Below are 10,458 nucleotides of genomic sequence, written 5' to 3'. Positions count from 1 at the left end.
GACTATTAATTGGGTTCAGTTCGGGTAACGGGTCCTTATCTATATAAATGTTCTGGTCTTCCTTTTCCAGTATAGTTGATGCTACTGAAGCATCCAGGAATCTCAGCTAAGCGTCGGTCCCTATTGGCCTTTTTTTTTCGAGCAAGTAAAAAAGAAAAAAAGTGGTATAACGTATAAAAGGTGTATCGCCGAGCCTCTTCCTCTTTCGGGGAAGGTTGGGTCGAGTGGTAGGAAACGATAGTGGTCGCAGTATCGGGCTTTTATTGATTGACCGTCCATCATTCATTTCTTTTTTCCTGCTCTTCTATTGACCGTCCATCATTCGTTTCTTTTTTCCTGCTCTTCTATGGGGGCGTCATTTTATATGGCCGCAATTTTAGGTCCCCCGCGGTTTAATGCCCGTAGTTGCAGGGTGAAATGGTAGGATCGCCCCCTACCGTCCCCCCCTCTTCCTCAGTTTTCTGGGCCCTATTATTTGCAATAAATCATGCTATTGGCTTCTGACCAGGTCTCGGCTAATTGCTTTAGCGCGAGGCACTTTTTGAGAAACGCGCTTTCGGCATATTTGACGTGGTCCCCAACTAAGTTAGGCCCCGGAAGGCGAGCCTCTGTCTCTTTATCTTGCTCGAAGAGCCCTTTATCTGGCTCTTCGAGTCTCTGTTTTTGAATGTTAAGTTCCCTCTCCTTTCCCTTTTCTCCCCTCTCCTTTCTCGCCTCTCCTACCCCCCCCTAACCCCCCCCCTGACCTCACCACTCTTTCCTCGCCCCTCTTATGGTCCGTCGCTCACTTTCAGTTTCTCTCCGCTTCTCCTAGCAGCACAGAGCTTATATTGTGCTCTCCCACAACCCCGTTTTCACAGTTTAGGCTGCTCCCATTTCGCTCGCCGCTACTACGGGAATCGCTTTTGCTTTCTATTCCTCTGGCTACTAAGATGTTTCAGTTCACCAGGTTGTCTCTTGCCTGCCCATGGATTCAGCAACAGTGAAAAAGGTTAACCTATTCGGGAATCTCCGGATCTATGCTAATTTTCAACTCCCCGAAGCATTTCGTCGCTTACCACGCCCTTCCTCATCTCTGGGTGCCAGAGGAAGAGGCTCGGCGATACACCTTTTATACGTTATACCACTTTTTTTCTTTTTTACTTGCTCGAAAAAAAAAAGGCCAATAGGGACCGATGCTTAGCTGAGCGCCGTACCGCTCTTTCTAACCGACCTATAGGGGTGGAACGGCGGGTGACCGCAACCGACCATGGCACGATAACTGGTACACCAGAGGTGCGTCCTTCCCGGTCCTCTCGTACTAGGGAAAGATCCTCTCAATGCTCTAACGCCCGCACCGGATATGGACCGAACTGTCTCACGACGTTCTGAACCCAGCTCACGTACCGCTTTAATGGGCGAACAGCCCAACCCTTGGAACGTACTACCGCCCCAGGTGGCGAAGAGCCGACATCGAGGTGCCAAACCTTCCCGTCGGTCAATAGAAGAGCAGGAAAAAAGAAACGAATGATGGACGGTCAATAAATAAAAGCCCGATACTGCGACCACTATCGTTTCCTACCACTCGACCCAGCCTTCCCCGAAAGAGGAAGAGGCTCGGCGATACACCTTTTATACGTTATACCACTTTTTTGCTTTTTTACTTGCTCGAAAAAAAAAAGGCCAATAGGGACCGACGCTTAGCTGAGTGCCGTACTGCTCTTTCTAACCGACCTATAGGGGTGGAACGGCGGGTGACCGCAACCGACCACGGCCTATAGGGACCAGCTCTCTCTCTCGATAGTGAAGCGTAGGTAAGGCAGGTGTCCTCCGGAGGCCGGGCACCGACCAGGGAGGGGGGCGGGTGACCGCAACCGACCACGGCCTATAGGGACCAGCTCTCTCTCTCGATAGTGAAGCGTAGGTAAGGCAGGTGTCCTCCGGAGGCCGGGCACCGACCAGGGAGGGGGGCGGGTGACCGACTACTGACTTTCCTAAAGGCGGGTAAGGTAGGGCAGGTAACCGACTTTCTCTCTCTCGATAAGGCAGGTGTCCTCCGGAGGCCGGGCACCGATAAGGTAAGGTAAGGCAGGTAACCGACTTTCTAACCGACCTATAGGGGTGGAACGGCGGGTCAAGGTTCTAGGATTTCTCTGTGGGTTCAAGGGTCTAGTTGGAGGGTCGAGGTTGGAGGTGTAGGGCCACGGTTGTGTAAATTGAAAGGGTCGAGGTTGCATCGTTGCATCTATGTATAGGGAGAAGGGTCGGGGGCTGTGTTTCCTTCGAGGAGTTATGACTGCTAAGATTAGTTCTCCCGGTTAGTTTTTCCAAGGCCTAATTTTGCCATTGAAGCTTGGCGGAGGTTTGGGGCATTCTCCCTACTAATTTGGCCATTTTAGCTTGGCGGAGGTTTTCACATCTTTCCCTTCAATTTACTTATTCGACGTCGTGTCTTTATATACGCTATTTCCGTAACCCTAAGTGGATCCAGTCGGTTAAGCGCGAAGCCCTAACCAGTCGGTTCAGAGAGGGAAAAGTGCGGGGAGTGGATCCAGTTGGTTCCGCGCCCTAATCTTATTTAAACCGAAATAACCTAACCATTAATGATGTTCCCAGTGAGTAGTGGGATTCGACCCGCTTGCTTTATCCCGCCCGCCAATGAGTAGGTTTCTCCACTGGTGGTATGGCCTGACTGAACGAATCAAACTTGTTTGCCCCCGCTTCCTCGCCTTCCGTTGTCAGGCGAGCCATTCTTCCTCGCCCGGGGATTGGGGTGGGTGGGTAAATAGACGGACGAGCCCGCTTAACGCTTCCAAGGTATCTAAGCTGAGGATCGGGCAGCAGGGCTCGCCCAGGGTTGAGGGGAAGCTGAGCGCCGTACCTCTCCCGCTGGTCGAGTCACTAACGTACCTCTCTTTCTAACCGACCGACCAGGGTGGAACGGCGGGTGACCGCAACCGACCACGGCCAATAGGGACCGACTTTCTCTCTCTCTCGATAGCGAAGCGCAGGTGGCCGGGCACCAATAAGGTACGACTTTCTCTCTCTCTCGATAGCGAAGCGTAGGTAAGGCGGGTGACCAACTTTCTCTCTCTCTCGATAGCGAAGCGCAGGTGGCCGGCTCGACCATAAGGGCCGCCATCGCCGCCATCGAGAGGGGGAGGTGTGCAAGTAGGCTCGACCATGAGCCCCCCACCCAATAAGTAAATTGAACCTTTTAGACATTGTGTTTCATGAATGCCCAATATTCTGGGTCTTTCAAAAACACAATTGTAGCAGGTATTAACTGACAGGTAGGTCTATTCCTTGCAGTGCCGCAGCTAATTCTTATTATACCTAAAGACGCGATATATAAGTTGATGAAAGAAGCAGTCTCCTCGCAGTAGATTCAGAAGTCGACTGACCAGTTGCTTTCGATGATGAAACAGTTGATTCCGTAGTTGGCAGTCTTGAACGATTATTCATTGAGTCGCAGAAGCAGCAGCTAGAGCACATTTAGCATCCTATCTAATTCCAGTTCCAAATCTAGTTGTTTCATATCTAGTTTACTAATAACCAATAGTCAACTAAGAGCAATACACATATCTCTATATACCATGCATTATCACAATGACTCTGCATCGTTCTATAAAGAATTGGTCTATCTCTCTTAAGGGAGGATCAATCTCAATATGCATTATCATCGACAAGCATGCATCACCACAACCAACTAATCCAATCTACCTATAACAACTCAGGCTAATTCATTTATCAAACTACCAAGAACAACAAGAGGGAATCAAGGACCGGACGGATGCTTCAAGTTCAGGGACGGATGCTGCTCCTAAAGCCATTTGTAACTCCATGAAAGGTGGGTGGTCGAACGCGGGCCTCTCCTAGTTTCGTATGCTGCTGCTTCGAACAATAGGGATTAGTTCCTATGCACTATGGTAGGGATTAGTTCCCACAGGTTGAGTGACAGCTTAGGGGTTTAGTTCCAATAGGGTCCGGTTTATCAGGTTGGTTTACCGATTAGTCCCCACTGGCCTTGAAAAGGTTGGTTTACCACCATTGGGGATTAGTCCACTGGGGCTTTTCTCCTCTCCACCTTAGAATTATATGCTCTACCTAGCTTATAAGGGTAAGCTCTACCTAGCTTATAAGGGGTAAGGAACCTTATATAGGGGTAGGGCTCCACTGAGGTGAGGAAGGTACAAAACTATTCTCCACAACTTAGCAGGCTATTCTCCACTACCTTAAACCTCTTAAGGGGTTTGGGTCATAGGGTAGGTAGGGTTAGCCGGCGGAGGCTGTAATACATTTATAAGACTGAAACTAGAAGACTTCCGGGCATCTAGTTATGGTAGATGAAATAGCTTAAGACTCAGCTTGTTCCCCCTGAGGGTAGACTGACCTGAGTGAAGGGGGAAGGTAAGGTACCGAACTGATAGCGGTGAGACGTTTCCCTCGAAGAAACGTCTCCCCGGAGTTAGCCGGGGCTTCTTCCTCGAGTCCTGTCATGATCGAAACTCGACGAAAGAGCTTGACAAGCGACAGTGCCCTTCTTCACCCACGCGATATTGCTGGATCGGGCGTGAGCCCATTGTCCAATATTCCCCACTGCTGCCCCCCGAGGGAGTCTGGGTCGTGTCTCAGTCCCAGTGTGGCTGATCATCCGAAAAGACCAGCTAAGCATCATTGGCTTGGTCAGCCTTTACCTAACCAACTACCTGATGCCGCAGAAGGTTGCGAGCATCTATCTGGGATGCCTATCGAGTTTGACAGGGAGTTCTCCACTTTCCAACGTATTTTGGACTTCAGGGAGCCGAGTGTGTAAGCGCGGGTTGCAGGTGACGGTGGCAAGAATGCCCGCCTGGGGAGTACGTTCGCAAGAATGAAACTCAAAGGAATTGACGGGGGCCCGCACAAGCGGTGGAGCATGTGGTTCAATTCGATGCAAAGCGAAGAACCTTACCAGGGCTTGACATGCCGTGAATCCTCCCGAAAGAGAGGAGTGCCTTCGGGAACGCGTACATAGGTGGTGCATGGCTGTCATCAGCTCGTGCCGTAAGGTGTTGGGTTAAGTCCCGCAGCGAGCGCAACCCTCGTGTTTAGTTGCCAGCCTTTTTTCTGACTCGAAAAAAAATTAAGCCCTGGAAAAATTTGTGTTTTTTTTATGATCAATAATTTGTCCATTAGTTCATCTCTGATTCCCGATAAACAGAGAGGATCTGTTGAATCTCAGGTATTTTATTTAACCAATCAGGTCCTAAGACTTACCCAGCATCTGCAATTGCACGGAAGAGACTATTCATCCCAAAGGGGTTTGTGGAAAATTTTGAGCAAACGTATTCAATGAAGGAAGTGCCAGGTTTCAATGCTAGGTTTCGATGTCTTCTTTTCCATTTTGGAACCAATAAGGAGGTTGCTAATAGCCAGTGGTTGCCAATAAGGAGGAAGTGGGAAATGCTTGCCTGGAGAGATCTTGATTTAGGGCCCATATTCTTCGAGAGGGGTGGTCCAACGGACGGACGAATGACAGCTTGAGCATTGGCAGCCTTACTGATCAATACGGAACAGGAGTTATTACGGCTACTCATAGGGAGGGGCCTAATCTACAGGCCAAGTGGAACCCCACCTTTTTGCTTGTGGCATAACGTCGAGCTTCGTACTCCTCGGGTGACATCCCCCATATGCAGATATCTGCACCGGGATAGACATCCGGGTCGGGAAACATTGAACAAACTTTTCCCCACCCTTTGACTTTCATAAAGTGCAGTTTCCCCGCAACGACCACGGACCTGAACTCTTTGAATAGTAGTATCTTTAGATCCTGAAAGGTGTATACGGGATTTTTTAGACCAATAATGTAGGTCAAGAGGGCCGGGCAATCTGGGATCCTGGGTAACCTTGCAATCAGAAGAGTTTGGTTCCCGACTTCGTGTGGTGGAGTGGAGAGGCCCCCCCTTCGATGTTATGCAAGTAGGCAGAATGGCCGCCACTATACTAGATGCCGCAGAAGGTTGCGAGCATCTATCTGGGACGCCTATCGAGTTTGACAGGGAGTTCTCCACTTTCCAACGTATTTTGGACTTCAGGGAGCCGAGTGTGTAAGCGCGGGTTGCAGGTGACGGTGACCAAAGGATGGCTCGTCCAAGATGCGGAGCAACAAGGTTCTGTTTCGGAGAAACAGAATCATTATGGGAATGTACACGCAGTGGAAAAATTACGTCAATCGATTGAGATATGGTATGCTACCAGTGAATATTTCAGAAAAGAAATGAATCCGAATTTTAGCATGACTGATCCCTTAAATCCAGTACATGTGATGTCCTTCTCAGGAGCTAGGGTAAGTACATCTCAGGTTCACCAATTAGTAGGTATGAGAGGATTAATGTTAGATCCTCAAGGACAAATCATCGATCTACCCATTCGATGGAATTTACGCGAAGGGCTCTCTTTAACGGAATATATTATTTCCTGTTATGGGGCTCGTAAAGGAGTTGTGGATACTGTTGTACGAACAGCAGATGCTGGATACCTCACACGTAGACTCGTTGAAGTAGTTCAACACATTGTAGTACGTAGAACAGATTGTGGCACTATCCAAGGTATTTTCGTAAGTCCCATTCGAGGTCGAGAGAGGGACAGAAATGAAATTGTTGTACAAACACAAATACTGATTGGCCGTGTGCTAGCAGACGATGTATATATAAATAGGAGATGCATTGCCACGCGCAATCAGGAGAAGCACTTGGCCTTTCTGTTCTTTCCCGAAGGGCACTTATCTATGGCACCGGGCACTATCCATCCCGAATACAGGCAAGCACTCACTCCCTGTGTTTCCCTTCTCTTTCCCGCCCTCCCAGCAGGCACCAACGAAGACAGGCAAGTCCTTAGCTACCTACATAAATTACATGCGCATAACACCACCTCTGGAAAAGTTTTTTCAAATATATACAAATTTGAGTTGGACTCCAGAATGTAAAGAGGCATTTGATCTGCTGCAATAAAAATTGGTGACTACGCCTATCTTTGTTTTCCCGAATTGGACAAGGGCGAAATTCCGGGATTCATACAGCTTCTCGGAATGGCACTAAAGGTTTGCTTCGTTCCTCCCCGGCTAAACAACTGGGAAGGGGTCAATAATGATACTGGTGGCTTACCAGCGAGCAAATAAAATATGGGCACTTACTTCTCGGACTTATGGGAATTATATTGACTATGTTGACTAGGGGAACTTATTTTATCCTTCCTTCCTCTCGGCTATGGAATTCCTATCAGCTATGTAAGTGGGAAAGGGTGCTATATCCCACCAACCACTAGGGCAGGCGACTGGACAGAACCTGACTTCCTTAACTAACTTTGGATGGCTCTAACTGGAAGGTGTTGCTAAATGAACTGCCGGAGGAGGAGTAACAAATAAAGGAGCGGCGGAGAAAGGATGGATGGAAGAAAGCTAGGCCGGCTGTCCTACCCTTTTGTTCTCGGGGCATCGATTAGGAGGCCGGAGAGAAACTGAAAGTGAGCGACGGACCATAAGAGGGGTGAGGTCGGGGGGGTTAGGGGGGGGTAGGAGAGGCGAGAAAGGAGAGGGGAGAAAAGGGAAAGGAGAGGGAACTTAACATTCAAAAACAGAGACTCGAAGAGCCAGATAAAGGGCTCTTCGAGCAAGATAAAGAGACAGAGGCTCGCCTTCCTTTTTCGGTATGGCCTTCAAAGGATCCATTCTATGCCCTCCGGGGGCCGGCTCCGTAAGGTCGTAAGGATCTATCGAGCCTTATAACTGGGAAGGAAGGGGGGGAAGGGGGGGAAGGATGGGGGGAATGGGAGGAATTTCTTGCTCGACCATAGGATGCTACAGCAGGCTCGACCATAAGCCCCCCCACCCAATAAGTAAATTGAAAGGTCCGGGAGGGGCTTGCGCTTCCTAGTGCAAGGACCCGACAGGGGGCTCGACTGATAAGGACCCTTTAGGGTGCTCGACCATAAGCCCCCCACCCAATAAGTAAACCCAAGAGGATTGCTCACTCATTCATATGCCCAATATTCGGGAGATCCTTTCCCAGAACCCATACGTGTTTCTGCAGGTCTCATTGTAATAGGTTTGTCGGGAAATATACGGGCGACGGGGAGTTGCGGGGGCGCTATTTTTATTAGTGGGCATAAAACTAGACAATGATAGTTAGTGTATAATGAGCACTGCGTAATTGGGATCTAACTCGCGATGAATTATATCCCAATTATATACGACTTTCTCTCTCGATAAGGCAGGTCACCTAGTTGCGTTTTACGACTATTTAAAAAGGCCCAAGCTGGGAACCATAAAGGCCATTTTCGCGCGTAAAAAAGTCATCCCCTGATTTACCCACCCTTTAGGGTAGATCAAATCGATTCATGTTAAATCAATAGAAGGACGAAGGACAAAAGGGCAGGGTAAACTTAAATCAACCTGGCAATGATAAGCTAGGCCTTCAGGCTCCGATGTATATGGGCATTATTAGTCCGTCCGTGGGACCATCCCTCTGTTGGATGAGCGCAGTAGTCTGTGGGAACCCCTCTCATGAGTAGTAACAACCTTACTCCGTGTGGGCCCTCAATCAATATTTCTCCGGGCAAGCCTAACCCACCTCTCTTCCTTCCCTACCTGTATAGTGAAAACAGAGACTCGAAGAGCCAGATAAAGGGCTCTTCGAGCAAGATAAAGATACAGAGGCTCGCCTTCATTTTTCGGTATGGCCTTCAAAGGATCCATTCTATGCCCTCCGGGGGCCGGCTCCGTAAGGTCGTAAGGATCTATCGAGCCTTATAACTGGGAAGGAAGGGGGGGAAGGGGGGGAAGGATGGGGGGACCCTAACATTTTTTCTTGAACTCGAAGAGACAAAGGATCCATTCTATGCCCTCCGGGGGCCAATCCCTAACATTTTTTCTTGAACTCGAACAGACAAAGGATCCATTCTATGCCCTCCGGGGGCCAATCAGGATCAGCTTATCGAGCCTTTCTTTCTTGAACTTGAAGAGACAAAGGTGCCCTCCGGGGCCCGATCCCGGCTAAGCGTCATAATGTCAGTGTGGTATGGCGCATATAGAATTACGAATGCTAGTTCCAACTCCAATCTCCAAATCATTATACGGATTCATGGTCGTTATACAAGGCTCCTCCTCCCACATAGAGACAAAGATCCAATAGTAAACATGGCCTTCCAATAAATAAGTGGGAATTTCAGTAACAAAAGTGGGCGTATAAAGATGATAGAGAGTGCTCACGTGGCCTATTGGGACTGGTAATTTCAGTTTGGCCAGCTAGTGATCATAAAAGAGCTCGGCGAATCTCATCAGATTTCTTGGCTGTTCTTTGTTGTTATTGCATGGGTTTTGCTAGGTGTGATAGTGTTTTCAGCCTAGCCTTGCCATTTTCAGATAGCCATGATCTGATGGGGTTATCATGTTTTGGTTGAGTTGGATTGCCAGATGGATTCAAAGCTGGGTGAGGTGGATCTTTGAGTAATAGAACACATGGCCTAGTAACCCCTGATTCAGACTATAGGTTGTGGTAAAGCCAAATAGTGTGTTTCCTATGTGGGACTACAAATCCTCGACTGTTGAATGTTGTGATATATGGTAAAGCCTAGAGGTGGTACGAATCCTTACCAATGAATGGCGACATATACAGTAAATCCTAGAGGATGGAGTCTCAGTTTAGGGTATAGTGATAAATGGATAGGAATGTGGATCATGGTAAATCCTGAGAGACTAGGAGACAAGAAAATTCCTCATGGTGTAGGAGGAGAAATCTGGTGGCATCAATGCTTGTTTTGGCCTAGTGATCTAATGGAGATCATGGTAAATCTTGTTATTACATGTTTATTGTTTTGGCCTAGTGATCTAGTGTGGATTGTGGTAAAGCTTGGTTTCTGTTAATGAGGGTGAGGTGGTTTAGCCTTGGGATGACCTGGTTGGTTCTTTTGGTTTGATTCTCATATTCATGCTTGAAATATGGGATGGGGGTGAATGGATACAGAGAGAATTGGCTCAACCACTCTATCGCCGGGTGGAATGTGGTAGTCCTATCCAAAGTTCCCTTTTGCATTCATTAATAAGAGGTTTTTTTTGGTATCTTATGTGTAAATGTACTAGCTTATATGTGGGTTCTATGGTTGATATATTCTTGATATTTTTTTTGTTCTTATACTCGCTATAAGCATGTTTTATGAAAATTATGATGTATGTCTCTCCTCATGTTTTGATTTGTAAATGAATGAATAATTTATCTATGACCTAATAGATGATAATGCAACTAATGATATAAGGGAACATTGATTTTACCAATTCTCAGATAAGTATGAGACCCCTATGCTCAAATAATTGTTTTACATCTATAGATTACATATTTGTGACATGTTTGACGAAATTATTGTCATGGTTAGTAGGGGTCTAGTCTAGACCTTGTCCTCGTTTTTACAAATGCATCATTGTTATGTTGTGTAAATTCATTTCTA

The sequence above is a fragment of the Pinus tabuliformis genome, chromosome 7 (genome assembly GCF_031772625.1).
Source record: "Pinus tabuliformis cultivar Carrire ecotype Pingquan chromosome 7, CPIR1, whole genome shotgun sequence".
In the NCBI taxonomy this organism is placed as follows: Eukaryota; Viridiplantae; Streptophyta; class Pinopsida; order Pinales; family Pinaceae; genus Pinus; species Pinus tabuliformis.
This window is presented reverse-complemented; position numbering follows the sequence as displayed.